The sequence below is a fragment of the Lissotriton helveticus genome, chromosome 5_1 (assembly GCF_964261635.1).
Source record: "Lissotriton helveticus chromosome 5_1, aLisHel1.1, whole genome shotgun sequence".
Lineage (NCBI taxonomy): Eukaryota > Metazoa > Chordata > Amphibia > Caudata > Salamandridae > Lissotriton > Lissotriton helveticus.
Window position 1 is genome coordinate 1,647,134,034 of NC_136065.1, and position 26,275 is coordinate 1,647,160,308.

The 26,275-nt window shown below is 44.2% G+C and overlaps 25 non-coding genes across 25 annotated transcripts; 19 read left to right on the forward strand and 6 right to left on the reverse strand.

The window, feature by feature from the left end:
- Nucleotides 1-532: 532 nt before the first annotated feature.
- TRNAT-UGU (transfer RNA threonine (anticodon UGU)) lies at nucleotides 533-604 on the forward strand. Its single transcript has one exon. It is a non-coding gene; the product is annotated as a tRNA-Thr (tRNA).
- A 1,144-nt stretch (nucleotides 605-1,748) lies between these two features.
- Nucleotides 1,749-1,843, reverse strand: TRNAI-UAU (transfer RNA isoleucine (anticodon UAU)). The gene is made up of 2 exons: nucleotides 1,806-1,843; nucleotides 1,749-1,784 (listed from the first exon to the last, which is right to left on the reverse strand). It is a non-coding gene; the product is annotated as a tRNA-Ile (tRNA).
- Nucleotides 1,844-2,135: 292 nt separating this feature from the next.
- Nucleotides 2,136-2,218, forward strand: TRNAS-GCU (transfer RNA serine (anticodon GCU)). The gene has a single exon. It is a non-coding gene; the product is annotated as a tRNA-Ser (tRNA).
- Nucleotides 2,219-3,361: 1,143 nt separating this feature from the next.
- TRNAT-UGU (transfer RNA threonine (anticodon UGU)) lies at nucleotides 3,362-3,433 on the forward strand. Its single transcript has one exon. It is a non-coding gene; the product is annotated as a tRNA-Thr (tRNA).
- A 1,170-nt stretch (nucleotides 3,434-4,603) lies between these two features.
- On the reverse strand, nucleotides 4,604-4,698 carry TRNAI-UAU (transfer RNA isoleucine (anticodon UAU)). The gene is made up of 2 exons: nucleotides 4,661-4,698; nucleotides 4,604-4,639 (listed from the first exon to the last, which is right to left on the reverse strand). It is a non-coding gene; the product is annotated as a tRNA-Ile (tRNA).
- Nucleotides 4,699-4,990: 292 nt separating this feature from the next.
- TRNAS-GCU (transfer RNA serine (anticodon GCU)) lies at nucleotides 4,991-5,072 on the forward strand. The gene has a single exon. It is a non-coding gene; the product is annotated as a tRNA-Ser (tRNA).
- A 1,116-nt stretch (nucleotides 5,073-6,188) lies between these two features.
- TRNAT-UGU (transfer RNA threonine (anticodon UGU)) lies at nucleotides 6,189-6,260 on the forward strand. The gene has a single exon. It is a non-coding gene; the product is annotated as a tRNA-Thr (tRNA).
- A 1,527-nt stretch (nucleotides 6,261-7,787) lies between these two features.
- TRNAS-GCU (transfer RNA serine (anticodon GCU)) lies at nucleotides 7,788-7,869 on the forward strand. The gene has a single exon. It is a non-coding gene; the product is annotated as a tRNA-Ser (tRNA).
- Nucleotides 7,870-8,985: 1,116 nt separating this feature from the next.
- TRNAT-UGU (transfer RNA threonine (anticodon UGU)) lies at nucleotides 8,986-9,057 on the forward strand. The gene has a single exon. It is a non-coding gene; the product is annotated as a tRNA-Thr (tRNA).
- Nucleotides 9,058-10,202: 1,145 nt separating this feature from the next.
- On the reverse strand, nucleotides 10,203-10,297 carry TRNAI-UAU (transfer RNA isoleucine (anticodon UAU)). Its single transcript has 2 exons — nucleotides 10,260-10,297; nucleotides 10,203-10,238 (listed from the first exon to the last, which is right to left on the reverse strand). It is a non-coding gene; the product is annotated as a tRNA-Ile (tRNA).
- A 292-nt stretch (nucleotides 10,298-10,589) lies between these two features.
- TRNAS-GCU (transfer RNA serine (anticodon GCU)) lies at nucleotides 10,590-10,671 on the forward strand. Its single transcript has one exon. It is a non-coding gene; the product is annotated as a tRNA-Ser (tRNA).
- Nucleotides 10,672-11,787: 1,116 nt separating this feature from the next.
- TRNAT-UGU (transfer RNA threonine (anticodon UGU)) lies at nucleotides 11,788-11,859 on the forward strand. The gene has a single exon. It is a non-coding gene; the product is annotated as a tRNA-Thr (tRNA).
- A 1,527-nt stretch (nucleotides 11,860-13,386) lies between these two features.
- TRNAS-GCU (transfer RNA serine (anticodon GCU)) lies at nucleotides 13,387-13,468 on the forward strand. The gene has a single exon. It is a non-coding gene; the product is annotated as a tRNA-Ser (tRNA).
- Nucleotides 13,469-14,584: 1,116 nt separating this feature from the next.
- TRNAT-UGU (transfer RNA threonine (anticodon UGU)) lies at nucleotides 14,585-14,656 on the forward strand. The gene has a single exon. It is a non-coding gene; the product is annotated as a tRNA-Thr (tRNA).
- Nucleotides 14,657-15,801: 1,145 nt separating this feature from the next.
- TRNAI-UAU (transfer RNA isoleucine (anticodon UAU)) lies at nucleotides 15,802-15,896 on the reverse strand. The gene is made up of 2 exons: nucleotides 15,859-15,896; nucleotides 15,802-15,837 (listed from the first exon to the last, which is right to left on the reverse strand). It is a non-coding gene; the product is annotated as a tRNA-Ile (tRNA).
- Nucleotides 15,897-16,188: 292 nt separating this feature from the next.
- TRNAS-GCU (transfer RNA serine (anticodon GCU)) lies at nucleotides 16,189-16,270 on the forward strand. The gene has a single exon. It is a non-coding gene; the product is annotated as a tRNA-Ser (tRNA).
- A 1,116-nt stretch (nucleotides 16,271-17,386) lies between these two features.
- TRNAT-UGU (transfer RNA threonine (anticodon UGU)) lies at nucleotides 17,387-17,458 on the forward strand. The gene has a single exon. It is a non-coding gene; the product is annotated as a tRNA-Thr (tRNA).
- A 1,527-nt stretch (nucleotides 17,459-18,985) lies between these two features.
- Nucleotides 18,986-19,067, forward strand: TRNAS-GCU (transfer RNA serine (anticodon GCU)). Its single transcript has one exon. It is a non-coding gene; the product is annotated as a tRNA-Ser (tRNA).
- A 1,116-nt stretch (nucleotides 19,068-20,183) lies between these two features.
- Nucleotides 20,184-20,255, forward strand: TRNAT-UGU (transfer RNA threonine (anticodon UGU)). The gene has a single exon. It is a non-coding gene; the product is annotated as a tRNA-Thr (tRNA).
- A 1,157-nt stretch (nucleotides 20,256-21,412) lies between these two features.
- On the reverse strand, nucleotides 21,413-21,507 carry TRNAI-UAU (transfer RNA isoleucine (anticodon UAU)). The gene is made up of 2 exons: nucleotides 21,470-21,507; nucleotides 21,413-21,448 (listed from the first exon to the last, which is right to left on the reverse strand). It is a non-coding gene; the product is annotated as a tRNA-Ile (tRNA).
- A 292-nt stretch (nucleotides 21,508-21,799) lies between these two features.
- TRNAS-GCU (transfer RNA serine (anticodon GCU)) lies at nucleotides 21,800-21,881 on the forward strand. The gene has a single exon. It is a non-coding gene; the product is annotated as a tRNA-Ser (tRNA).
- Nucleotides 21,882-22,997: 1,116 nt separating this feature from the next.
- On the forward strand, nucleotides 22,998-23,069 carry TRNAT-UGU (transfer RNA threonine (anticodon UGU)). The gene has a single exon. It is a non-coding gene; the product is annotated as a tRNA-Thr (tRNA).
- A 1,170-nt stretch (nucleotides 23,070-24,239) lies between these two features.
- Nucleotides 24,240-24,334, reverse strand: TRNAI-UAU (transfer RNA isoleucine (anticodon UAU)). Its single transcript has 2 exons — nucleotides 24,297-24,334; nucleotides 24,240-24,275 (listed from the first exon to the last, which is right to left on the reverse strand). It is a non-coding gene; the product is annotated as a tRNA-Ile (tRNA).
- A 292-nt stretch (nucleotides 24,335-24,626) lies between these two features.
- Nucleotides 24,627-24,708, forward strand: TRNAS-GCU (transfer RNA serine (anticodon GCU)). The gene has a single exon. It is a non-coding gene; the product is annotated as a tRNA-Ser (tRNA).
- Nucleotides 24,709-25,824: 1,116 nt separating this feature from the next.
- On the forward strand, nucleotides 25,825-25,896 carry TRNAT-UGU (transfer RNA threonine (anticodon UGU)). The gene has a single exon. It is a non-coding gene; the product is annotated as a tRNA-Thr (tRNA).
- Nucleotides 25,897-26,275: the final 379 nt, after the last annotated feature.

Here is a 26,275-nt window from a genome sequence, read left to right on the forward strand (position 1 = left end):
GGGAGGACGGGAGGGAGGCGAGTGGCGGCCGAATCGGCTATGCACACGGAGTGGGCGTAGTGTTGCCGGCTACGCTGTCTACGCAAAATGCGTAGAAGGCAACACTACGCCTACTCCGTGGGCGTTGCCGATTCGGACGCCCAGGGTTACTTCTAACCAGTTTGGATAGATAGACTGATAAGAAAGCAGCTCTTACTCCTAAAGTTTCAGCCATCTCAAGTGTATGACTGTTGACATATGTCTGCCCCACAGAGACAGATCACTTCTAATAAGTGAGTTCTCTATCTGTCACTGATTGTGGACATACTAACTAGAGCTATCAGTATGGTCATAAATGTGAATACTCTTATGTTCTCAAATCAAAATGGAGTTTTTCCTACTTCCAAGAAAAGTGTCTTAAGCATGCTCTTCAATTTGTGCACGCATGTAGACATTCAAATGCAACTGCATTTCCATACAGAGTCTCAAAATCATAGATATCTTCATACCGCAGTAAGAATACATGAAGCGATTTACATACTGCAGGCAGGCTGGCCTTGTAGCTCAGTGGCAGAGCACTGGTCTTGTAAACCAGGGGTCATGAGTTCAAGCCTCATCAGGGCTTTTTTATATGTGAGTTTCTGTATGTTGTTTCCAAGTCATTCTTTCTAGGAGTCACACCTTGTCTTAAGTTTGCTTATTGACAAGCTTCCCTTTCCTGCTTTCATCGTATCAAGAAGACTTCATGAAAACCATTGAACCATAAACTATCGCCTCACCCCTTCCGATCGCCTGACAAACGCCATTCTCACCCTGCCGGGCAAAGCCAAATAAGCCATGCATATTTGAAGTTCCTTTGAAAGTCAGAGCGAGGACTATGACCTCTGTTCCGACTGAGTCTGCATCCACAGAAAGGATGAAATAAGGATCTAGAAATTTCACCAAGGAGATGTGAACTTCATCCCCCTTAAAATACTTTTCCTCCCAGATGCCCCGGCTCTTAGTCAAATGAGGTTAATCTTCAAAACCCCACCCCCACTAACCATAAATATCCGACTCTCCTGCTGTCCATTCAAATGATACAAGGTATCTTGTACATAGAGAGAATGTGAGAAAAAGCAGAATCGCTTCATAGATTTGGTGACCTTGGATAGGTGGGCTGGATAAAGAAGTGAACCTGATTTCGGGAAAAGGAGTATCGTGATGGGGATGAGGAAAAGAGAACATGGACCACATTCACAAGTTAGAGAAATAAATATATTAGGTTGAATGGTTTTAAAAAGTTAACTTTGAGCATGAATTGTTTTTTTAAACTTCAAAGAATAAAAAAAATCAATGTGGGATTGGAGGCACAATCTGAGCAGAAAGCACCATAAGCTGCTATGGTGCAACTCTTATGTTGACTAGAAACATTAATATGATGACGCTCTTCTTTTGATATGTCTTTCAGTTAAATTTTATTGTAAGTAGCTGATACAGCACTGTTTGCAGCTCCTCAGTATATGGTTATCCCGTGACAACAATGTTTTCATCATATTTATTATTCTACAAATGTATTTTTAAATGCACTGATGTGGTGTTTGCATGCTATGCAAGACGGCACATCATGGAATGTTTATAAGGAGCATCGAATAGGATTGTGATATTTGCACCTGGAAGAGTCGGACACGCAGATCCTGAAAAGAAGTAAAAACTCTCTAGCAAGGGCCGTCTTTCCCCTGAGTTTAATCTTTACTTTTAGTGAAATGGTTTATGAAAAACCAGTAAGCTGCTCCAGGTGAGGCTCGAACTCACAACCTCGGCATGCCTCATTGCAAGTACTGCTGTATAAGTACCGCGCGCTAACCGATTGCGCCACTGGAGCTCACTGTTCTCATACCTCCCCTGTTGAGCCATCTAGAGCTGACCAAGTAGATACTGGCACTGCTCCCTTATTCACTGTGCAAGATCGACTCACATGCTAGAATGTTATCATGACTATTAAAATCTACAGTCCTAATGGAACAGATTTGATAATTCTGCTATATCATGTGCTCTGTCTATTGAACACCACATATATTTGCCAGTTCTGACACAGTCTAGGAGAAACTTATGATTATTTGTAATTAGCACATCGTAAGAATTTCCTAAAAAATGAAACATAGTCATCTAAGGCAGACGAGGTGGCCGAGTGGTTAAGGCGATGGACTGCTAATCCATTGTGCTCTGCACGCGTGGGTTCGAATCCCACCTTCGTGCACGCGTGGGTTCGAATCCCACCTTCGTCGGAACGCCATCAGACACTCTTTTGAAGGTAGGCATGTCTCGTAGTACAATTATACTCTCTTTCAAGACACAGCCATAATCCACTAGAAGGGCCCAACTGACTATTCCATTTTGGCAATTATGTCAAATTAAGGGAAGTGTTTTGTGCTTAATTGAAATTAGATCTTTCATGAAGTGTCCAGAGGATTGCCTTTCCGTCACTCCTGGCCTTCTAACTAACCCTGGTCGTAGTGGGTGTAGTGGGGCTCCGCGGAGCTACGCGGAGTGGGCGAGAAGCTACGCCCACTCCCGCACTCCGCGTAGCCCCACTACGCACCTCCCTCCCGCTCTCCCCTACATACATTATTTAAGCAACTACCCTTAATAAAACAATTTTAAAGCACTTACCGTGTCCGGAGCTCGTCCGGGGCTCCCTCTTGGAATAGCGTCATCCTGGATACCAATGCGCATGCGCGGGAGGCCGCGCATGCGCATTGGTATCCAGGAAGGGACGCTATTCCAAGAGGGAGCCCCGGAAGAGCCCCGGACATGGTAAGTGCTTTAAAAATTGTTTTATTAAGGTTAGTTGCTTAAATAATGTATGTAGGGGAGGGCGGGAGGGAGGCGGGTGGCGGCCGAATCGGCTACGCTCACGGAGTGGGCGTAGTGTTGCCGGCTACGCTGTCTACGCAAAATGCGTAGAAGGCAACACTACGCCTACTCCGTGGGCGTAGCCGATTCGGACGCCCAGGGTTACTTCTAACCAGTTTGGATAGATAGACTGATAAGAAAGCAGCTCTTACTCCTAAAGTTTCAGCCATCTCAAGTGTATGACTGTTGACATATGTCTGCCCCACAGAGACAGATCACTTCTAATAAGTGTGTTCTCTATCTGTCACTGATTGTGGACATACTAACTAGAGCTATCAGTATGGTCATAAATGTGAATACTCTTATGTTCTCAAATCAAAATGGAGTTTTCCTACTTCCAAGAAAAGTGTCTTAAGCATGCTCTTCAATTTGTGCACGCATGTAGACATTCAAATGCAACTGCATTTCCATACAGAGTCTCAAAATCATAGATATCTTCATACCGCAGTAAGAATACATGAAGCGATTTACATACTGCAGGCAGGCTGGCCTTGTAGCTCAGTGGCAGAGCACTGGTCTTGTAAACCAGGGGTCATGAGTTCAAGCCTCATCAGGGCCTTTTTATATGTGAGTTTCTGTATGTTGTTTCCAAGTCATTCTTTCTAGGAGTCACACCTTGTCTTAAGTTTGCTTATTGACAAGCTTCCCTTTCCTGCTTTCATCGTATCAAGAAGACTTCATGAAAACCATTGAACCATAAACTATCGCCTCACCCCTTCCGATCGCCTGACGAACGCCTGACAAACGCCATTCTCACCCCGCCGGGCAAGCCCTGCCGGGCAAAGCCAAATAAGCCATGCATATTTGAAGTTCCTTTGAAAGTCAGAGCGAGGACTATGACCTCTGTTCCGACTGAGTCTGCATCCACAGAAAGGATGAAATAAGGATCTAGAAATTTCACCAAGGAGATGTGAACTTCATCCCCCTTAAAATACTTTTCCTCCCAGATGCCCCGGCTCTTAGTCAAATGAGGTTAATCTTCAAAACCCCACCCCCACTAACCATAAATATCCGACTCTCCTGCTGTCCATTCAAATGATACAAGGTATCTTGTACATAGAGAGAATGTGAGAAAAAGCAGAATCGCTTCATAGATTTGGTGACCTTGGATGGGTGGGCTGGATAAAGAAGTGAACCTGATTTCGGGAAAAGGAGTATCGTGATGGGGATGAGGAAAAGAGAACATGGACCACATTCACAAGTTAGAGAAATAAATATATTAGGTTGAATGGTTTTAAAAAGTTAACTTTGAGCATGAATTGTTTTTTTAAACTGCAAAGAATAAAAAAAAATCAATGTGGGATTGGAGGCACAATCTGAGCAGAAAGCACCATAAGCTGCTATGGTGCAACTCTTATGTTGACTAGAAACATTAATATGATGACGCTCTTCTTTTGATATGTCTTTCAGTTAAATGTTATTGTAAGTAGCTGATACAGCACTGTTTGCAGCTCCTCAGTATATGGTTATCCCGTGACAACAATGTTTTCATCATATTTATTATTCTACAAATGTATTTTTAAATGCACTGATGTGGTGTTTGCATGCTATGCAAGATGGCTCATCATGGAATGTTTATAAGGAGCATCGAATAGGATTGTGATATTTGCACCTGGAAGAGTCGGACACGCAGATCCTGAAAAGAAGTAAAAACTCTCTAGCAAGGGCCGTCTTTCCCCTGAGTTTAATCTTTACTTTTAGTGAAATGGTTTATGAAAAACCAGTAAGCTGCTCCAGGTGAGGCTCGAACTCACAACCTCGGCATGCCTCAATGCAAGTACTGCTGTATAAGTACCGCGCGCTAACCGATTGCGCCACTGGAGCTCACTGTTCTCATACCTCCCCTGTTGAGCCATCTAGAGCTGACCAAGTAGATACTGGCACTGCTCCCTTATTCACTGTGCAAGATCGACTCACATGCTAACATGTTATCATGACTATTAAAAACTACAGTCCTAATGGAACAGATTTGATAATTCTGCTATATCATGTGCTCTGTCTATTGAACACCACATATATTTGCCAGTTCTGACACAGTCTAGGAGAAACTTATGATTATTTGTAATTAGCACATCGTAAGAATTTCCTAAAAAATGAAACATAGTCACCTAAGGCAGACGAGGTGGCTGAGTGGTTAAGGCGATGGACTGCTAATCCATTGTGCTCTGCACGCGTGGGTTCGAATCCCACCTTCGTCGGAACGCCATCTGACACTCTTTTGAAGGTGGGCATGTCTCGTAGTACAATTACACTCTCTTTCAAGACACAGCCATAATCCACTAGAAGGGCCCAACTGACTATTCCATTTTGGCAATTATGTCAAATTAAAGGAAGTGTTTTGTGCTTAATTGAATTTAGATCTTTCATGAAGTGTCCAGAGGATTGCCTTTCCCTCACTCCTGGCCTTCTAACTAACCCTGGTCGTAGTGGGCGTAGTGGCGCTCCGCGGAGCTACGCGGAGTGGGCGAGAAGCTACGCCCACTCCCGCACTCCGCGTAGCCCCACTACGCACCTCCCTCCCGCTCTCCCCTACATACATTATTTAAGCAACTACCCTTAATAAAACAATTTTAAAGCACTTACCGTGTCCGGGGCTCGTCCGGGGCTCCATCTTGGAATAGCGTCGTCCTGGATACCAATGCGCATGCGCGGGAGGCCGCGCATGCGCATTGGTATCCAGGAAGGGACGCTATTCCAAGAGGGAGCCCCGGAAGAGCCCCGGACATGGTAAGTGCTTTAAAAATTGTTTTATTAAGGTTAGTTGCTTAAATAATGTATGTAGGGGAGGGCGGGAGGGAGGCGGGTGGCGGCCGAATCGGCTACGCACACGGAGTGGGCGTAGTGTTGCCGGCTACGCTGTCTACGCAAAATGCGTAGAAGGCAACACTACGCCTACTCCGTGGGCGTAGCCGATTCGGACGCCCAGGGTTACTTCTAACCAGTTTGGATAGATAGACTGATAAGAAAGCAGCTCTTACTCCTAAAGTTTCAGCCATCTCAAGTGTATGACTGTTGACATATGTCTGCCCCACAGAGACAGATCACTTCTAATAAGTGAGTTCTCTATCTGTCACTGATTGTGGACATACTAACTAGAGCTATCAGTATGGTCATAAATGTGAATACTCTTATGTTCTCAAATCAAAATGGAGTTTTTCCTACTTCCAAGAAAAGTGTCTTAAGCATGCTCTTCAATTTGTGCACGCATGTAGACATTCAAATGCAACTGCATTTCCATACAGAGTCTCAAAATCATAGATATCTTCATACCGCAGTAAGAATACATGAAGCGATTTACATACTGCAGGCAGGCTGGCCTTGTAGCTCAGTGGCAGAGCACTGGTCTTGTAAACCAGGGGTCATGAGTTCAAGCCTCATCAGGGCCTTTTTATATGTGAGTTTCTGTATGTTGTTTCCAAGTCATTCTTTCTAGGAGTCACACCTTGTCTTAAGTTTGCTTATTGACAAGCTTCCCTTTCCTGCTTTCATCGTATCAAGAAGACTTCATGAAAACCATTGAACCATAAACTATCGCCTCACCCCTTCCGATCGCCTGACAAACGCCATTCTCACCCCGCCGGGCAAAGCCAAATAAGCCATGCATATTTGAAGTTCCTTTGAAAGTCAGAGCGAGGACTATGACCTCTGTTCCGACTGAGTCTGCATCCACAGAAAGGATGAAATAAGGATCTAGAAATTTCACCAAGGAGATGTGAACTTCATCCCCCTTAAAATACTTTTCCTCCCAGATGCCCCGGCTCTTAGTCAAATGAGGTTAATCTTCAAAACCCCACCCCCACTAACCATAAATATCCAACTCTCCTGCTGTCCATTCAAATGATACAAGGTATCTTGTACATAGAGAGAATGTGAGAAAAAGCAGAATCGCTTCATAGATTTGGTGACCTTGGATGGGTGGGCTGGATAAAGAAGTGAACCTGATTTCGGGAAAAGGAGTATCGTGATAGGGATGAGGAAAAGAGAACATGGACCACATTCACAAGTTAGAGAAATAAATATATTAGGTTGAATGGTTTTAAAAAGTTCACTTTGAGCATGAATTGTTTTTTTAAACTGCAAAGAATAAAAAAAAATCAATGTGGGATTGGAGGCACAATCTGAGCAGAAAGCACCATAAGCTGCTATGGTGCAACTCTTATGTTGACTAGAAACATTAATATGATGACGCTCTTCTTTTGATATGTCTTTCAGTTAAATGTTATTGTAAGTAGCTGATACAGCACTGTTTGCAGCTCCTCAGTATATGGTTATCCCGTGACAACAATGTTTTCATCATATTTATTATTCTACAAATGTATTTTTAAATGCACTGATGTGGTGTTTGCATGCTATGCAAGACGGCACATCATCGAATGTTTATAAGGAGCATCGAATAGGATTGTGATATTTGCACCTGGAAGAGTCGGACACGCAGATCCTGAAAAGAAGTAAAAACTCTCTAGCAAGGGCCGTCTTTCCCCTGAGTTTAATCTTTACTTTTAGTGAAATGGTTTATGAAAAACCAGTAAGCTGCTCCAGGTGAGGCTCGAACTCACAACCTCGGCATGCCTCAATGCAAGTACTGCTGTATACGTACCGCGCCCGATTGCGCCACTGGAGCTCACTGCTCTCATACCTCCCCTGTTGAGCCATCTAGAGCTGACCAAGTAGATACTGGCACTGCTCCCTTATTCACTGTGCAAGATCGACTCACATGCTAGCATGTTATCATGACTATTAAAAACTACAGTCCTAATGGAACAGATTTGATAATTCTGCTATATCATGTGCTCTGTCTATTGAACACCACATATATTTGCCAGTTCTGACACAGTCTAGGAGAAACTTATGATTATTTGTAATTAGCACATCGTAAGAATTTCCTAAAAAATGAAACATAGTCACCTAAGGCAGACGAGGTGGCCGAGTGGTTAAGGCGATGGACTGCTAATCCATTGTGCTCTGCACGCGTGGGTTCGAATCCCACCTTCGTCGGAACGCCATCAGACACTCTTTTGAAGGTGGGCATGTCTCGTAGTACAATTACACTCTCTTTCAAGACACAGCCATAATCCACTAGAAGGGCCCAACTGACTATTCCATTTTGGCAATTATGTCAAATTAAGGGAAGTGTTTTGTGCTTAATTGAAATTAGATCTTTCATGAAGTGTCCAGAGGATTGCCTTTCCCTCACTCCTGGCCTTCTAACTAACCCTGGTCGTAGTGGGCGTAGTGGGGCTCCGCGGAGCTACGCGGAGAGGGCGAGAAGCTACGCCCACTCCCGCACTCCGCGTAGCCCCACTACGCACCTCCCTCCCGCTCTCCCCTACATACATTATTTAAGCAACTACCCTTAATAAAACAATTTTAAAGCACTTACCGTGTCCGGAGCTCGTCCGGGGCTCCCTCTTGGAATAGCGTCGTCCTGGATACCAATGCGCATGCGCGGGAGGCCGCGCATGCGCATTGGTATCCAGGAAGGGACGCTATTCCAAGAGGGAGCCCCGGAAGAGCCCCGGACATGGTAAGTGCTTTAAAAATTGTTTTATTAAGGTTAGTTGCTTAAATAATGTATGTAGGGGAGGACGGGAGGGAGGCGGGTGGCGGCCGAATCGGCTACGCACACGGAGTGGGCGTAGTGTTGCCGGCTACGCTGTCTACGCAAAATGCGTAGAAGGCAACACTACGCCTACTCCGTGGGCGTTGCCGATTCGGACGCCCAGGGTTACTTCTAACCAGTTTGGATAGATAGACTGATAAGAAAGCAGCTCTTACTCCTAAAGTTTCAGCCATCTCAAGTGTATGACTGTTGACATATGTCTGCCCCACAGAGACAGATCACTTCTAATAAGTGAGTTCTCTATCTGTCACTGATTGGGGACATACTAACTAGAGCTATCAGTATGGTCATAAATGTGAATACTCTTATGTTCTCAAATCAAAATGGAGTTTTTCCTACTTCCAAGAAAAGTGTCTTAAGCATGCTCTTCAATTTGTGCACGCATGTAGACATTCAAATGCAACTGCATTTCCATACAGAGTCTCAAAATCATAGATATCTTCATACCGCAGTAAGAATACATGAAGCGATTTACATACTGCAGGCAGGCTGGCCTTGTAGCTCAGTGGCAGAGCACTGGTCTTGTAAACCAGGGGTCATGAGTTCAAGCCTCATCAGGGCCTTTTTATATGTGAGTTTCTGTATGTTGTTTCCAAGTCATTCTTTCTAGGAGTCACACCTTGTCTTAAGTTTGCTTATTGACAAGCTTCCCTTTCCTGCTTTCATCGTATCAAGAAGACTTCATGAAAACCATTGAACCATAAACTATCGCCTCACGCCTTCCGAACGCCTGACAAACGCCATTCTCACCCCGCCGGGCAAAGCCAAATAAGCCATGCATATTTGAAGTTCCTTTGAAAGTCAGAGCGAGGACTATGACCTCTGTTCCGACTGAGTCTGCATCCACAGAAAGGATGAAATAAGGATCTAGAAATTTCACCAAGGAGATGTGAACTTCATCCCCCTTAAAATACTTTTCCTCCCAGATGCCCCGGCTCTTAGTCAAATGAGGTTAATCTTCAAAACCCCACCCCCACTAACCATAAATATCCGACTCTCCTGCTGTCCATTCAAATGATACAAGGTATCTTGTACATAGAGAGAATGTGAGAAAAAGCAGAATCGCTTCATAGATTTGGTGACCTTGGATAGGTGGGCTGGATAAAGAAGTGAACCTGATTTCGGGAAAAGGAGTATCGTGATGGGGATGAGGAAAAGAGAACATGGACCACATTCACAAGTTAGAGAAATAAATATATTAGGTTGAATGGTTTTAAAAAGTTAACTTTGAGCATGAATTGTTTTTTTAAACTGCAAAGAATAAAAAAAAATCAATGTGGGATTGGAGGCACAATCTGAGCAGAAAGCACCATAAGCTGCTATGGTGCAACTCTTATGTTGACTAGAAACATTAATATGATGACGCTCTTCTTTTGATATGTCTTTCAGTTAAATGTTATTGTAAGTAGCTGATACAGCACTGTTTGCAGCTCCTCAGTATATGGTTATCCCGTGACAACAATGTTTTCATCATATTTATTATTCTACAAATGTATTTTTAAATGCACTGATGTGGTGTTTGCATGCTATGCAAGACGGCTCATCATGGAATGTTTATAAGGAGCATCGAATAGGATTGTGATATTTGCACCTGGAAGAGTCGGACACGCAGATCCTGAAAAGAAGTAAAAACTCTCTAGCAAGGGCCGTCTTTCCCCTGAGTTTAATCTTTACTTTTAGTGAAATGGTTTATGAAAAACCAGTAAGCTGCTCCAGGTGAGGCTCGAACTCACAACCTCGGCATGCCTCAATGCAAGTACTGCTGTATAAGTACCGCGCGCTAACCGATTGCGCCACTGGAGCTCACTGTTCTCATACCTCCCCTGTTGAGCCATCTAGAGCTGACCAAGTAGATACTGGCACTGCTCCCTTATTCACTGTGCAAGATCGACTCACATGCTAACATGTTATCATGACTATTAAAAACTACAGTCCTAATAGAACAGATTTGATAATTCTGCTATATCATGTGCTCTGTCTATTGAACACCACATATATTTGCCAGTTCTGACACAGTCTAGGAGAAACTTATGATTATTTGTAATTAGCACATCGTAAGAATTTCCTAAAAAATGAAACATAGTCACCTAAGGCAGACGAGGTGGCTGAGTGGTTAAGGCGATGGACTGCTAATCCATTGTGCTCTGCACGCGTGGGTTCGAATCCCACCTTCGTCGGAACGCCATCTGACACTCTTTTGAAGGTGGGCATGTCTCGTAGTACAATTACACTCTCTTTCAAGACACAGCCATAATCCACTAGAAGGGCCCAACTGACTATTCCATTTTGGCAATTATGTCAAATTAAAGGAAGTGTTTTGTGCTTAATTGAATTTAGATCTTTCATGAAGTGTCCAGAGGATTGCCTTTCCCTCACTCCTGGCCTTCTAACTAACCCTGGTCGTAGTGGGCGTAGTGGCGCTCCGCGGAGCTCCGCGGAGTGGGCGAGAAGCTACGCCCACTCCCGCACTCCGCGTAGCCCCACTACGCACCTCCCTCCCGCTCTCCCCTACATACATTATTTAAGCAACTACCCTTAATAAAACAATTTTAAAGCACTTACCGTGTCCGGGGCTCGTCCGGGGCTCCATCTTGGAATAGCGTCGTCCTGGATACCAATGCGCATGCGCGGGAGGCCGCGCATGCGCATTGGTATCCAGGAAGGGACGCTATTCCAAGAGGGAGCCCCGGAAGAGCCCCGGACATGGTAAGTGCTTTAAAAATTGTTTTATTAAGGTTAGTTGCTTAAATAATGTATGTAGGGGAGGGCGGGAGGGAGGCGGGTGGCGGCCGAATCGGCTACGCACACGGAGTGGGAGTAGTGTTGCCGGCTACGCTGTCTACGCAAAATGCGTAGAAGGCAACACTACGCCTACTCCGTGGGCGTAGCCGATTCGGACGCCCAGGGTTACTTCTAACCAGTTTGGATAGATAGACTGATAAGAAAGCAGCTCTTACTCCTAAAGTTTCAGCCATCTCAAGTGTATGACTGTTGACATATGTCTGCCCCACAGAGACAGATCACTTCTAATAAGTGAGTTCTCTATCTGTCACTGATTGTGGACATACTAACTAGAGCTATCAGTATGGTCATAAATGTGAATACTCTTATGTTCTCAAATCAAAATGGAGTTTTTCCTACTTCCAAGAAAAGTGTCTTAAGCATGCTCTTCAATTTGTGCACGCATGTAGACATTCAAATGCAACTGCATTTCCATACAGAGTCTCAAAATCATAGATATCTTCATACCGCAGTAAGAATACATGAAGCGATTTACATACTGCAGGCAGGCTGGCCTTGTAGCTCAGTGGCAGAGCACTGGTCTTGTAAACCAGGGGTCATGAGTTCAAGCCTCATCAGGGCCTTTTTATATGTGAGTTTCTGTATGTTGTTTCCAAGTCATTCTTTCTAGGAGTCACACCTTGTCTTAAGTTTGCTTATTGACAAGCTTCCCTTTCCTGCTTTCATCGTATCAAGAAGACTTCATGAAAACCATTGAACCATAAACTATCGCCTCACCCCTTCCGATCGCCTGACAAACGCCATTCTCACCCCGCCGGGCAAAGCCAAATAAGCCATGCATATTTGAAGTTCCTTTGAAAGTCAGAGCGAGGACTATGACCTCTGTTCCGACTGAGTCTGCATCCACAGAAAGGATGAAATAAGGATCTAGAAATTTCACCAAGGAGATGTGAACTTCATCCCCCTTAAAATACTTTTCCTCCCAGATGCCCCGGCTCTTAGTCAAATGAGGTTAATCTTCAAAACCCCACCCCCACTAACCATAAATATCCAACTCTCCTGCTGTCCATTCAAATGATACAAGGTATCTTGTACATAGAGAGAATGTGAGAAAAAGCAGAATCGCTTCATAGATTTGGTGACCTTGGATGGGTGGGCTGGATAAAGAAGTGAACCTGATTTCGGGAAAAGGAGTATCGTGATAGGGATGAGGAAAAGAGAACATGGACCACATTCACAAGTTAGAGAAATAAATATATTAGGTTGAATGGTTTTAAAAAGTTCACTTTGAGCATGAATTGTTTTTTTAAACTGCAAAGAATAAAAAAAAATCAATGTGGGATTGGAGGCACAATCTGAGCAGAAAGCACCATAAGCTGCTATGGTGCAACTCTTATGTTGACTAGAAACATTAATATGATGACGCTCTTCTTTTGATATGTCTTTCAGTTAAATGTTATTGTAAGTAGCTGATACAGCACTGTTTGCAGCTCCTCAGTATATGGTTATCCCGTGACAACAATGTTTTCATCATATTTATTATTCTACAAATGTATTTTTAAATGCACTGATGTGGTGTTTGCATGCTATGCAAGACGGCACATCATGGAATGTTTATAAGGAGCATCGAATAGGATTGTGATATTTGCACCTGGAAGAGTCGGACACGCAGATCCTGAAAAGAAGTAAAAACTCTCTAGCAAGGGCCGTCTTTCCCCTGAGTTTAATCTTTACTTTTAGTGAAATGGTTTATGAAAAGCCAGTAAGCTGCTCCAGGTGAGGCTCGAACTCACAACCTCGGCATGCCTCAATGCAAGTACTGCTGTATAAGTACCGCACCCGATTGCGCCACTGGAGCTCACTGCTCTCATACCTCCCCTGTTGAGCCATCTAGAGCTGACCAAGTAGATACTGGCACTGCTCCCTTATTCACTGTGCAAGATCGACTCACATGCTAGCATGTTATCATGACTATTAAAAACTACAGTCCTAATGGAACAGATTTGATAATTCTGCTATATCATGTGCTCTGTCTATTGAACACCACATATATTTGCCAGTTCTGACACAGTCTAGGAGAAACTTATGATTATTTGTAATTAGCACATCGTAAGAATTTCCTAAAAAATGAAACATAGTCACCTAAGGCAGACGAGGTGGCCGAGTGGTTAAGGCGATGGACTGCTAATCCATTGTGCTCTGCACGCGTGGGTTCGAATCCCACCTTCGTCGGAACGCCATCAGACACTCTTTTGAAGGTGGGCATGTCTCGTAGTACAATTACACTCTCTTTCAAGACACAGCCATAATCCACTAGAAGGGCCCAACTGACTATTCCATTTTGGCAATTATGTCAAATTAAGGGAAGTGTTTTGTGCTTAATTGAAATTAGATCTTTCATGAAGTGTCCAGAGGATTGCCTTTCCCTCACTCCTGGCCTTCTAACTAACCCTGGTCGTAGTGGGCGTAGTGGGGCTCCGCGGAGCTACGGGGAGAGGGCGAGAAGCTACGCCCACTCCCGCACTCCGCGTAGCCCCACTACGCACCTCCCTCCCGCTCTCCCCTACATACATTATTTAAGCAACTACCCTTAATAAAACAATTTTAAAGCACTTACCGTGTCCGGAGCTCGTCCGGGGCTCCCTCTTGGAATAGCGTCGTCCTGGATACCAATGCGCATGCGCGGGAGGCCGCGCATGCGCATTGGTATCCAGGAAGGGACGCTATTCCAAGAGGGAGCCCCGGAAGAGCCCCGGACATGGTAAGTGCTTTAAAAATTGTTTTATTAAGGTTAGTTGCTTAAATAATGTATGTAGGGGAGGACGGGAGGGAGGCGGGTGGCGGCCGAATCGGCTACGCACACGGAGTGGGCGTAGTGTTGCCGGCTACGCTGTCTACGCAAAATGCGTAGAAGGCAACACTACGCCTACTCCGTGGGCGTTGCCGATTCGGACGCCCAGGGTTACTTCTAACCAGTTTGGATAGATAGACTGATAAGAAAGCAGCTCTTACTCCTAAAGTTTCAGCCATCTCAAGTGTATGACTGTTGACATATGTCTGCCCCACAGAGACAGATCACTTCTAATAAGTGAGTTCTCTATCTGTCACTGATTGGGGACATACTAACTAGAGCTATCAGTATGGTCATAAATGTGAATACTCTTATGTTCTCAAATCAAAATGGAGTTTTTCCTACTTCCAAGAAAAGTGTCTTAAGCATGCTCTTCAATTTGTGCACGCATGTAGACATTCAAATGCAACTGCATTTCCATACAGAGTCTCAAAATCATAGATATCTTCATACCGCAGTAAGAATACATGAAGCGATTTACATACTGCAGGCAGGCTGGCCTTGTAGCTCAGTGGCAGAGCACTGGTCTTGTAAACCAGGGGTCATGAGTTCAAGCCTCATCAGGGCCTTTTTATATGTGAGTTTCTGTATGTTGTTTCCAAGTCATTCTTTCTAGGAGTCACACCTTGTCTTAAGTTTGCTTATTGACAAGCTTCCCTTTCCTGCTTTCATCGTATCAAGAAGACTTCATGAAAACCATTGAACCATAAACTATCGCCTCACGCCTTCCGAACGCCTGACAAACGCCATTCTCACCCCGCCGGGCAAAGCCAAATAAGCCATGCATATTTGAAGTTCCTTTGAAAGTCAGAGCGAGGACTATGACCTCTGTTCCGACTGAGTCTGCATCCACAGAAAGGATGAAATAAGGATCTAGAAATTTCACCAAGGAGATGTGAACTTCATCCCCCTTAAAATACTTTTCCTCCCAGATGCCCCGGCTCTTAGTCAAATGAGGTTAATCTTCAAAACCCCACCCCCACTAACCATAAATATCCGACTCTCCTGCTGTCCATTCAAATGATACAAGGTATCTTGTACATAGAGAGAATGTGAGAAAAAGCAGAATCGCTTCATAGATTTGGTGACCTTGGATAGGTGGGCTGGATAAAGAAGTGAACCTGATTTCGGGAAAAGGAGTATCGTGATGGGGATGAGGAAAAGAGAACATGGACCACATTCACAAGTTAGAGAAATAAATATATTAGGTTGAATGGTTTTAAAAAGTTAACTTTGAGCATGAATTGTTTTTTTAAACTGCAAAGAATAAAAAAAAATCAATGTGGGATTGGAGGCACAATCTGAGCAGAAAGCACCATAAGCTGCTATGGTGCAACTCTTATGTTGACTAGAAACATTAATATGATGACGCTCTTCTTTTGATATGTCTTTCAGTTAAATGTTATTGTAAGTAGCTGATACAGCACTGTTTGCAGCTCCTCAGTATATGGTTATCCCGTGACAACAATGTTTTCATCATATTTATTATTCTACAAATGTATTTTTAAATGCACTGATGTGGTGTTTGCATGCTATGCAAGACGGCTCATCATGGAATGTTTATAAGGAGCATCGAATAGGATTGTGATATTTGCACCTGGAAGAGTCGGACACGCAGATCCTGAAAAGAAGTAAAAACTCTCTAGCAAGGGCCGTCTTTCCCCTGAGTTTAATCTTTACTTTTAGTGAAATGGTTTATGAAAAACCAGTAAGCTGCTCCAGGTGAGGCTCGAACTCACAACCTCGGCATGCCTCAATGCAAGTACTGCTGTATAAGTACCGCGCGCTAACCGATTGCGCCACTGGAGCTCACTGTTCTCATACCTCCCCTGTTGAGCCATCTAGAGCTGACCAAGTAGATACTGGCACTGCTCCCTTATTCACTGTGCAAGATCGACTCACATGCTAACATGTTATCATGACTATTAAAAACTACAGTCCTAATAGAACAGATTTGATAATTCTGCTATATCATGTGCTCTGTCTATTGAACACCACATATATTTGCCAGTTCTGACACAGTCTAGGAGAAACTTATGATTATTTGTAATTAGCACATCGTAAGAATTTCCTAAAAAATGAAACATAGTCACCTAAGGCAGACGAGGTGGCTGAGTGGTTAAGGCGATGGACTGCTAATCCATTGTGCTCTGCACGCGTGGGTTCGAATCCCACCTTCGTCGGAACGCCATCTGACACTCTTTTGAAGGTGGGCATGTCTCGTAGTACAATTACACTCTCTTTCAAGACACAGCCATAATCCACTAGAAGGGCCCAACTGACTATTCCATTTTGGCAATTATGTCAAATTAAAGGAAGTGTTTTGTGCTTAATTGAATTTAGATCTTTCATGAAGTGTCCAGAGGATTGCCTTTCCCTCACTCCTGGCCTTCTAACTAACCCTGGTCGTAGTGGGCGTAGTGGCGCTCCGCGGAGCTCCGCGGAGTGGGCGAGAAGCTACGCCCACTCCCGCACTCCGCGTAGCCCCACTACGCACCTCCCTCCCGCTCTCCCCTACATACATTATTTAAGCAACTACCCTTAATAAAACAATTTTAAAGCACTTACCGTGTCCGGGGCTCGTCCGGGGCTCCATCTTGGAATAGCGTCGTCCTGGATACCAATGCGCATGCGCGGGAGGCCGCGCATGCGCATTGGTATCCAGGAAGGGACGCTATTCCAAGAGGGAGCCCCGGAAGAGCCCCGGACATGGTAAGTGCTTTAAAAATTGTTTTATTAAGGTTAGTTGCTTAAATAATGTATGTAGGGGAGGGCGGGAGGGAGGCGGGTGGCGGCCGAATCGGCTACGCACACGGAGTGGGAGTAGTGTTGCCGGCTACGCTGTCTACGCAAAATGCGTAGAAGGCAACACTACGCCTACTCCGTGGGCGTAGCCGATTCGGACGCCCAGGGTTACTTCTAACCAGTTTGGATAGATAGACTGATAAGAAAGCAGCTCTTACTCCTAAAGTTTCAGCCATCTCAAGTGTATGACTGTTGACATATGTCTGCCCCACAGAGACAGATCACTTCTAATAAGTGAGTTCTCTATCTGTCACTGATTGTGGACATACTAACTAGAGCTATCAGTATGGTCATAAATGTGAATACTCTTATGTTCTCAAATCAAAATGGAGTTTTTCCTACTTCCAAGAAAAGTGTCTTAAGCATGCTCTTCAATTTGTGCACGCATGTAGACATTCAAATGCAACTGCATTTCCATACAGAGTCTCAAAATCATAGATATCTTCATACCGCAGTAAGAATACATGAAGCGATTTACATACTGCAGGCAGGCTGGCCTTGTAGCTCAGTGGCAGAGCACTGGTCTTGTAAACCAGGGGTCATGAGTTCAAGCCTCATCAGGGCCTTTTTATATGTGAGTTTCTGTATGTTGTTTCCAAGTCATTCTTTCTAGGAGTCACACCTTGTCTTAAGTTTGCTTATTGACAAGCTTCCCTTTCCTGCTTTCATCGTATCAAGAAGACTTCATGAAAACCATTGAACCATAAACTATCGCCTCACCCCTTCCGATCGCCTGACAAACGCCATTCTCACCCCGCCGGGCAAAGCCAAATAAGCCATGCATATTTGAAGTTCCTTTGAAAGTCAGAGCGAGGACTATGACCTCTGTTCCGACTGAGTCTGCATCCACAGAAAGGATGAAATAAGGATCTAGAAATTTCACCAAGGAGATGTGAACTTCATCCCCCTTAAAATACTTTTCCTCCCAGATGCCCCGGCTCTTAGTCAAATGAGGTTAATCTTCAAAACCCCACCCCCACTAACCATAAATATCCAACTCTCCTGCTGTCCATTCAAATGATACAAGGTATCTTGTACATAGAGAGAATGTGAGAAAAAGCAGAATCGCTTCATAGATTTGGTGACCTTGGATGGGTGGGCTGGATAAAGAAGTGAACCTGATTTCGGGAAAAGGAGTATCGTGATAGGGATGAGGAAAAGAGAACATGGACCACATTCACAAGTTAGAGAAATAAATATATTAGGTTGAATGGTTTTAAAAAGTTCACTTTGAGCATGAATTGTTTTTTTAAACTGCAAAGAATAAAAAAAAATCAATGTGGGATTGGAGGCACAATCTGAGCAGAAAGCACCATAAGCTGCTATGGTGCAACTCTTATGTTGACTAGAAACATTAATATGATGACGCTCTTCTTTTGATATGTCTTTCAGTTAAATGTTATTGTAAGTAGCTGATACAGCACTGTTTGCAGCTCCTCAGTATATGGTTATCCCGTGACAACAATGTTTTCATCATATTTATTATTCTACAAATGTATTTTTAAATGCACTGATGTGGTGTTTGCATGCTATGCAAGACGGCACATCATGGAATGTTTATAAGGAGCATCGAATAGGATTGTGATATTTGCACCTGGAAGAGTCGGACACGCAGATCCTGAAAAGAAGTAAAAACTCTCTAGCAAGGGCCGTCTTTCCCCTGAGTTTAATCTTTACTTTTAGTGAAATGGTTTATGAAAAGCCAGTAAGCTGCTCCAGGTGAGGCTCGAACTCACAACCTCGGCATGCCTCAATGCAAGTACTGCTGTATAAGTACCGCACCCGATTGCGCCACTGGAGCTCACTGCTCTCATACCTCCCCTGTTGAGCCATCTAGAGCTGACCAAGTAGATACTGGCACTGCTCCCTTATTCACTGTGCAAGATCGACTCACATGCTAGCATGTTATCATGACTATTAAAAACTACAGTCCTAATGGAACAGATTTGATAATTCTGCTATATCATGTGCTCTGTCTATTGAACACCACATATATTTGCCAGTTCTGACACAGTCTAGGAGAAACTTATGATTATTTGTAATTAGCACATCGTAAGAATTTCCTAAAAAATGAAACATAGTCACCTAAGGCAGACGAGGTGGCCGAGTGGTTAAGGCGATGGACTGCTAATCCATTGTGCTCTGCACGCGTGGGTTCGAATCCCACCTTCGTCGGAACGCCATCAGACACTCTTTTGAAGGTGGGCATGTCTCGTAGTACAATTACACTCTCTTTCAAGACACAGCCATAATCCACTAGAAGGGCCCAACTGACTATTCCATTTTGGCAATTATGTCAAATTAAGGGAAGTGTTTTGTGCTTAATTGAAATTAGATCTTTCATGAAGTGTCCAGAGGATTGCCTTTCCCTCACTCCTGGCCTTCTAACTAACCCTGGTCGTAGTGGGCGTAGTGGGGCTCCGCGGAGCTACGGGGAGAGGGCGAGAAGCTACGCCCACTCCCGCACTCCGCGTAGCCCCACTACGCACCTCCCTCCCGCTCTCCCCTACATACATTATTTAAGCAACTACCCTTAATAAAACAATTTTAAAGCACTTACCGTGTCCGGAGCTCGTCCGGGGCTCCCTCTTGGAATAGCGTCGTCCTGGATACCAATGCGCATGCGCGGGAGGCCGCGCATGCGCATTGGTATCCAGGAAGGGACGCTATTCCAAGAGGGAGCCCCGGAAGAGCCCCGGACATGGTAAGTGCTTTAAAAATTGTTTTATTAAGGTTAGTTGCTTAAATAATGTATGTAGGGGAGGACGGGAGGGAGGCGGGTGGCGGCCGAATCGGCTACGCACACGGAGTGGGCGTAGTGTTGCCGGCTACGCTGTCTACGCAAAATGCGTAGAAGGCAACACTACGCCTACTCCGTGGGCGTTGCCGATTCGGACGCCCAGGGTTACTTCTAACCAGTTTGGATAGATAGACTGATAAGAAAGCAGCTCTTACTCCTAAAGTTTCAGCCATCTCAAGTGTATGACTGTTGACATATGTCTGCCCCACAGAGACAGATCACTTCTAATAAGTGAGTTCTCTATCTGTCACTGATTGTGGACATACTAACTAGAGCTATCAGTATGGTCATAAATGTGAATACTCTTATGTTCTCAAATCAAAATGGAGTTTTTCCTACTTCCAAGAAAAGTGTCTTAAGCATGCTCTTCAATTTGTGCACGCATGTAGACATTCAAATGCAACTGCATTTCCATACAGAGTCTCAAAATCATAGATATCTTCATACCGCAGTAAGAATACATGAAGCGATTTACATACTGCAGGCAGGCTGGCCTTGTAGCTCAGTGGCAGAGCACTGGTCTTGTAAACCAGGGGTCATGAGTTCAAGCCTCATCAGGGCCTTTTTATATGTGAGTTTCTGTATGTTGTTTCCAAGTCATTCTTTCTAGGAATCACACCTTGTCTTAAGTTTGCTTATTGACAAGCTTCCCTTTCCTGCTTTCATCGTATCAAGAAGACTTCATGAAAACCATTGAACCATAAACTATCGCCTGACCCCTTCCGAATGCCTGACAAACGCCATTCTCACCCCGCCGGGCAAGCCCTGCCGGGCAAAGCCAAATAAGCCATGCATATTTGAAGTTCCTTTGAAAGTCAGAGCGAGGACTATGACCTCTGTTCCGACTGAGTCTGCATCCACAGAAAGGATGAAATAAGGATCTAGAAATTTCACCAAGGAGATGTGAACTTCATCCCCCTTAAAATACTTTTCCTCCCAGATGCCCCGGCTCTTAGTCAAATGAGGTTAATCTTCAAAACCCCACCCCCACTAACCATAAATATCCGACTCTCCTGCTGTCCATTCAAATGATACAAGGTATCTTGTACATAGAGAGAATGTGAGAAAAAGCAGAATCGCTTCATAGATTTGGTGACCTTGGATGGGTGGGCTGGATAAAGAAGTGAACCTGATTTCGGGAAAAGGAGTATCGTGATGGGGATGAGGAAAAGAGAACATGGACCACATTCACAAGTTAGAGAAATAAATATATTAGGTTGAATGGTTTTAAAAAGTTAACTTTGAGCATGAATTGTTTTTTAAACTGCAAAGAATAAAAAAAATCAATGTGGGATTGGAGGCACAATCTGAGCAGAAAGCACCGTAAGCTGCTATGGTGCAACTCTTATGTTGACTAGAAACATTAATATGATGACGCTCTTCTTTTGATATGTCTTTCAGTTAAATGTTATTGTAAGTAGCTGATACAGCACTGTTTGCAGCTCCTCAGTATATGGTTATCCCGTGACAACAATGTTTTCATCATATTTATTATTCTACAAATGTATTTTTAAATGCACTGATGTGGTGTTTGCATGCTATGCAAGACGGCACATCCTGGAATGTTTATAAGGAGCATCGAATAGGATTGTGATATTTGCACCTGGAAGAGTCGGACATGCAGATCCTGAAAAGAAGTAAAAACTCTCTAGCAAGGGCCGTCTTTCCCCTTAGTTTAATCTTTACTTTTAGTGAAATGGTTTATGAAAAACCAGTAAGCTGCTCCAGGTGAGGCTCGAACTCACAACCTCGGCATGCCTCAATGCAAGTACTGCTATATAAGTACCGTGCGCTAACCGATTGCGCCACTGGAGCTCACTGTTCTCATAGCTCCCCTGTTGAGCCATCTAGAGCTGACCAAGTAGATACTGGCACTGCTCCCTTATTCACTGTGCAAGATCGACTCACATGCTAGCATGTTATCATGACTATTAAAAACTACAGTCCTAATGGAACAGATTTGATAATTCTGCTATATCATGTGCTCTGTCTATTGAACACCACATATATTTGCCAGTTCTGACACAGTCTAGGAGAAACTTATGATTATTTGTAATTAGCACATCGTAAGAATTTCCTAAAAAATGAAACATAGTCACCTAAGGCTGACGAGGTGGCCGAGTGGTTAAGGCGATGGAGTGCTAATCCATTGTGCTCTGCACGCGTGGGTTCGAATCCCACCTTCGTCAGAACGCCATCAGACGCTCTTTTGAAGGTGGGCATGTCTCGTAGTACAATTACACTCTCTTTCAAGACACTGCCATAATCCACTAGAAGGGCCCAACTGACTATTCCATTTTGGCAATTATGTCAAATTAAGGGAAGTGTTTTGTGCTTAATTGAAATTAGATCTTTCATGAAGTGTCCAGAGGATTGCCTTTCCCTCACTCCTGGCCTTCTAACTAACCCTGGTCGTAGTGGGCGTAGTGGGGCTCCGCGGAGCTACGCGGAGAGGGCGAGAAGCTACGCCCACTCCCGCACTCCGCGTAGCCCCACTACGCACCTCCCTCCCGCTCTCCCCTACATACATTATTTAAGCAACTACCCTTAATAAAACAATTTTAAAGCACTTACCGTGTCCGGAGCTCGTCCGGGGCTCCCTCTTGGAATAGCGTCGTCCTGGATACCAATGCGCATGCGCGGGAGGCCGCGCATGCGCATTGGTATCCAGGAAGGGACACTATTCCAAGAGGGAGCCCCGGAAGAGCCCCGGACATGGTAAGTGCTTTAAAAATTGTTTTATTAAGGTTAGTTGCTTAAATAATGTATGTAGGGGAGGACGGGAGGGAGGCGGGTGGCGGCCGAATCGGCTACGCACACGGAGTGGGCGTAGTGTTGCCGGCTACGCTGTCTACGCAAAATGCGTAGAAGGCAACACTACGCCTACTCCGTGGGCGTTGCCGATTCGGACGCCCAGGGTTACTTCTAACCAGTTTGGATAGATAGACTGATAAGAAAGCAGCTCTTACTCCTAAAGTTTCAGCCATCTCAAGTGTATGACTGTTGACATATGTCTGCCCCACAGAGACAGATCACTTCTAATAAGTGAGTTCTCTATCTGTCACTGATTGTGGACATACTAACTAGAGCTATCAGTATGGTCATAAATGTGAATACTCTTATGTTCTCAAATCAAAATGGAGTTTTTCCTACTTCCAAGAAAAGTGTCTTAAGCATGCTCTTCAATTTGTGCACGCATGTAGACATTCAAATGCAACTGCATTTCCATACAGAGTCTCAAAATCATAGATATCTTCATACCGCAGTAAGAATACATGAAGCGATTTACATACTGCAGGCAGGCTGGCCTTGTAGCTCAGTGGCAGAGCACTGGTCTTGTAAACCAGGGGTCATGAGTTCAAGCCTCATCAGGGCCTTTTTATATGTGAGTTTCTGTATGTTGTTTCCAAGTCATTCTTTCTAGGAATCACACCTTGTCTTAAGTTTGCTTATTGACAAGCTTCCCTTTCCTGCTTTCATCGTATCAAGAAGACTTCATGAAAACCATTGAAACATAAACTATCGCCTCGCCCCTTCCGATCGCCTGACGAACGCCTGACAAACGCCATTCTCACCCCGCCGGGCAAGCCCTGCCGGGCAAAGCCAAATAAGCCATGCATATTTGAAGTTCCTTTCAAAGTCAGAGCGAGGACTATGACCTCTGTTCCGACTGAGTCTGCATCCACAGAAAGGATGAAATAAGGATCTAGAAATTTCACCAAGGAGATGTGAACTTCATCCCCCTTAAAATACTTTTCCTCCCAGATGCCCCGGCTCTTAGTCAAATGAGGTTAATCTTCAAAACCCCACCCCCACTAACCATAAATATCCGACTCTCCTGCTGTCCATTCAAATGATACAAGGTATCTTGTACATAGAGAGAATGTGAGAAAAAGCAGAATCGCTTCATAGATTTGGTGACCTTGGATGGGTGGGCTGGATAAAGAAGTGAACCTGATTTCGGGAAAAGGAGTATCGTGATGGGGATGAGGAAAAGAGAACATGGACCACATTCACAAGTTAGAGAAATAAATATATTAGGTTGAATGGTTTTAAAAAGTTAACTTTGAGCATGAATTGTTTTTTTAAACTGCAAAGAATAAAAAAAAATCAATGTGGGATTGGAGGCACAATCTGAGCAGAAAGCACCATAAGCTGCTATGGTGCAACTCTTATGTTGACTAGAAACATTAATATGATGACGCTCTTCTTTTGATATGTCTTTCAGTTAAATTTTATTGTAAGTAGCTGATACAGCACTGTTTGCAGCTCCTCAGTATATGGTTATCCCGTGACAACAATGTTTTCATCATATTTATTATTCTACAAATGTATTTTTAAATGCACTGATGTGGTGTTTGCATGCTATGCAAGACGGCACATCATGGAATGTTTATAAGGAGCATCGAATAGGATTGTGATATTTGCACCTGGAAGAGTCGGACACGCAGATCCTGAAAAGAAGTAAAAACTCTCTAGCAAGGGCCGTCTTTCCCCTGAGTTTATTCTTTACTTTTAGTGAAATGGTTTATGAAAAACCAGTAAGCTGCTCGAGGTGAGGCTCGAACTCACAACCTCGGCATGCCTCAATGCAAGTACTGCTGTATAAGTACCGCGCGCTAACCGATTGCGCCACTGGAGCTCACTGTTCTCATATCTCCCCAGTTGAGCCATCTAGAGCTGACCAAGTAGATACTGGCACTGCTCCCTTATTCACTGTGCAAGATCGACTCACATGCTAGCATGTTATCATGACTATTAAAAACTACAGTCCTAATGGAACAGATTTGATAATTCTGCTATATCATGTGCTCTGTCTATTGAACACCACATATATTTGCCAGTTCTGACACAGTCTAGGAGAAACTTATGATTATTTGTAATTAGCACATCATAAGAATTTCCTAAAAAATGGAACATAGTCACCTAAGGCAGACGAGGTGGCCGAGTGGTTAAGGCGATGGACTGCTAATCCATTGTGCTCTGCACGCGTGGGTTTGAATCCCACCTTCGTCGGAACGCCATCTGACACTCTTTTGAAGGTGGGCATGTCTCGTAGTACAATTACACTCTCTTTCAAGACACAGCCATAATCCACTAGAAGGGCCCAACTGACTATTCCATTTTGGCAATTATGTCAAATTAAGGGAAGTGTTTTGTGCTTAATTGAAATTAGATCTTTCATGAAGTGTCCAGAGGATTGCCTTTCCCTCACTCCTGGCCTTCTAACTAACCCTGGTCGTAGTGGGCGTAGTGGGGCTCCGCGGAGCTACGCGGAGTGGGCGAGAAGCTACGCCCACTCCCGCACTCCGCGTAGCCCCACTACGCACCTCCCTCCCGCTCTCCCCTACATACATTATTTAAGCAACTACCCTTAATAAAACAATTTTAAAGCACTTACCGTGTCCGGGGCTCGTCCGGGGCTCCATCTTAGAATAGCGTCGTCCTGGATACCAATGCGCATGCGCGGGAGGCCGCGCATGCGCATTGGTATCCAGGAAGGGACGCTATTCCAAGAGGGAGCCCCGGAAGAGCTCCGGACATGGTAAGTGCTTTAAAAATTGTTTTATTAAGGTTAGTTGCTTAAATAATGTATGTAGGGGAGGGCGGAAGGGAGGCGGGTGGCGGCCGAATCGGCTACGCACACGGAGTGGGCGTAGTGTTGCCGGCTACGCTGTCTACGCAAAATGCGTAGAAGGCAACACTACGCCTACTCCGTGGGCGTAGCCGATTCGGACGCCCAGGGTTACTTCTAACCAGTTTGGATAGATAGACTGATAAGAAAGCAGCTCTTACTCCTAAAGTTTCAGCCATCTCAAGTGTATGACTGTTGACATATGTCTGCCCCACAGAGACAGATCACTTCTAATAAGTGAGTTCTCTATCTGTCACTGATTGTGGACATACTAACTAGAGCTATCAGTATGGTCATAAATGTGAATACTCTTATGTTCTCAAATCAAAATGGAGTTTTTCCTACTTTCAAGAAAAGTGTCTTAAGCATGCTCTTCAATTTGTGCAAGCATGTAGACATTCAAATGCAACTGCATTTCCATACAGAGTCTCAAAATCATAGATATCTTCATACCGCAGTAAGAATACATGAAGCGATTTACATACTGCAGGCAGGCTGGCCTTGTAGCTCAGTGGCAGAGCACTGGTCTTGTAAACCAGGAGTCATGAGTTCAAGCCTCATCAGGGCCTTTTTATATGTGAGTTTCTGTATGTTGTTTCCAAGTCATTCTTTCTAGGAGTCACACCTTGTCTTAAGTTTGCTTATTGACAAGCTTCCCTTTCCTGCTTTCATCGTATCAAGAAGACTTCATGAAAACCATTGAACCATAAACTATCGCCTCACCCCTTCCGAACGCCTGACAAAAGCCATTCTCACCCCGCCGGGCAAAGCCAAATAAGCCATGCATATTTGAAGTTCCTTTGAAAGTCAGAGCGAGGACTATGACCTCTGTTCCGACTGAGTCTGCATCCACAGAAAGGATGAAATAAGGATCTAGAAATTTCACCAAGGAGATGTGAACTTCATCCCCCTTAAAATACTTTTCCTCCCAGATGCCCCGGCTCTTAG